Here is a 2,664-nt window from a genome sequence, read left to right on the forward strand (position 1 = left end):
TTCATGTCATTTCATTCATGTCATTTCATCTCATTTCATTTCATTTCATTTCAATTTTGGGGGTAAAAACGGACAGGGCACCCCTATGCCTCGTAGGCGGTGGATCGAAACCACAATGTCCCTCTTACAGTCTAATGAAGAACATGTAAGGAAATAAAATTGTTAAAGGATGTTAGAGTTAAAATTAGGAAAGGAGATTCAACCGTCCATGGCATGACTCTTTTTTTTTTTGTTTTTAGTGGAATAAAATATTTTCCTGCAGACTTGTGAGAGCTTCATCATCTGTAATTACACATCAATCATAAAGTCGGACCATTACATATTTTCTGGAACCAAATATTATTACCTTTATGTTGCTTGTTATTTATTTATTATTTTTGTATGTTACCTCAGGTCAACGTCATGCCATAGAAGGGTGATGAACTATTAAAGAACAAAGTCTGAAATTTTTGTGTTAGTTTTTATATATTTTTGTAATCCAAGTTAGAAAGAATAAATGTTAAATTTTACGAAAATATAAAATGGGTGAAGCGTTAGGAGGATCTAATTTTCATCTCTAAAGTAAAAAAGTATTAAAATTATATTCACTGAGTTGTTAGAGTTAACCAAAATGTAAATTGAATAGAATTGTAGGATGATTATTTTAAAACTTAATAAAATGCAAAAATGAATAAAGTGTTAGGTTAATATTTAAAATGAATAAAATGTAAAATGAATAAAGGTAGATATTACTTAAAACTTAATGAAGTAAACTTAGAAATGTTAAGGTACTATCCTTTAAAGTCAATAAAGCGATAATGAGTAATGAGTAAAACAATTTGTTTGTTTTAGAAACCAAACTTACTGAAATTTCTATGTAATATTTAAAAGTTAATGAACTACAGAAAGGATGCAATGTTAAACAAAATGAAATGGTAAGAAAAGCCCAGAAGTCTGAGTATTGAAAGGCACAGAACAATGAACACATTCATAAAACATCAAATCAATAAAGTAAATCAGGATTAAAGGCAGTACACTCAAAATACACTGGCATGATTAAACTAGGATTAAAAGTAAGTAAAAAATGTTTTCTGATTAAACTTTAATCATTGTAATGAAATCAAATCACTGCAGTCTCTCTATAACGAGNATTTATTAGGGTTGAAAAAGAAAAAGTTGCCAAGATTAGATTCAACAGAACTGATTACGGTAGTTTCCGAACGGTAACTGTAACAGTAAAAGTGCTGATCCTGCGTGTCTGCTACAAGCATGTGCTAAATCAGTGGTCCCCAACCTTTTTATTACCACGGACCGGTCAAGACTTGGAAATTTTGTTCCGGCCCGGGGGGTGGAGGGAGAGGGGATGAACAGTCAGATAAGGCTTCTGCATGTTGGTGTTCCCACTAAATCCTGAATATGGCCAATTTGGGTTGTCTTGGCCCTTTTATCGCAGCCTGTGGGGTTTTTCCTGACTTGGAACGAGAATACGAGAATACGACCTGTTGAATGTGACAGGTAGCCAATCAGAAAGCGCGGTGACGTAAGAACAGAGGGGAATCCCTAACAGGTGACATATCGCGCAACTGAGAGTCCGGTAGATATCGGAGATGATATGTGGAAATGTTTATTATTATATGTAAAGGTCATTATTATGTTTAAGTTAAAAATGTTAACTATGAAAAAAACATATTCACCTCCAAATCATAGTGCAGCAAATAGAGCGGCTGCTCCCGTCGTCTTTCATCCACCGCCTTTTATTTTTGTTACATCTTTTATCTCTTAAAATGACTCCACAAACTATCACTATTGCTTCTACATCGTCATCCGTGTTTGGTTATTCTAAATTCCCGCTATGTTGGGGTTTTTTACTGGATTATCCTGTGGAATCGGGATGTTTGTGACTGGAATCGGTTTGTGTTGCTCCTGCCTATTGGACACACGAACCTGTTGTACTTTTATCAGCTCTGTGGTCACAGAGGTTTGAAGAATCGGCCGACAATCCTTAAATCTTGCCATCTAAACTAGACTTAAGACTCACAAGCTCTACTCATCTCCTCTTGACCACTGACCAAACGCTCTGACTCTGGTCGCTATGGTAACGTTTATATATCCCTTCTAAATAATATACAGAAGCGCCACAAAAACGAACATTTTACTTTTGTGAAAATTTTAACTCACGATAATGACTAACGGGAGCCCTGAGCTTGTTTCTCTGCAATGAGACAGTCCCATCTGGGAGTGGTGAGAGACACCGACACCCGAGCTGTGTTGCTTGACCACAGCCTGCTTGGTCTCTATGTGGCAAAGCAGCTTGAAGCTTGGTCGCCACATGTTAAGCAGAGCGGGCTTGTAATGTGGGACTCACCTACCGGTCCGGGATAAATCCATTCTCCTGTCTCTTCTCTGGGCCTTTTCCCCTTTGCAAAGAAACTTTCCAAAGACATCTGATGTGTTTCTTACTCATTTTGCTGCGTGTGGGCTCAGTGTTGGCGCGCAAGTAACCAATGATTCATGCCTGCTAAAGAGCCCCGTGGTGGTTGAAGAAAAATCCACATATAAACGGCTTATAGTCCGGAAAATACGGTAAATGAAAAAAAAAAAATATCTGAATGCTCTCTGGTATTGTTCAGGGGGCCGGACCAAATGTGGAGGCGGGCCGGATCCGGCCCACGGGCCGTAGTTTGG

General features: G+C 37.7%; 1 long non-coding RNA gene across 1 annotated transcript; it reads left to right on the forward strand.

Annotated features, from left to right (window-relative positions):
* Window positions 1–6: 6 nt before the first annotated feature.
* On the forward strand, window positions 7–978 carry LOC107833823 (uncharacterized). Its single transcript, XR_001659594.1, has 2 exons — window positions 7–453; window positions 484–978. It is a non-coding gene; the product is annotated as an uncharacterized LOC107833823 (long non-coding RNA).
* The last annotated feature ends 1,686 nt before the right edge of the window (window positions 979–2,664 follow it).

The sequence above is a fragment of the Poecilia formosa genome, unplaced genomic scaffold (genome assembly GCF_000485575.1).
Source record: "Poecilia formosa unplaced genomic scaffold, Poecilia_formosa-5.1.2 Scaffold464, whole genome shotgun sequence".
In the NCBI taxonomy this organism is placed as follows: Eukaryota; Metazoa; Chordata; class Actinopteri; order Cyprinodontiformes; family Poeciliidae; genus Poecilia; species Poecilia formosa.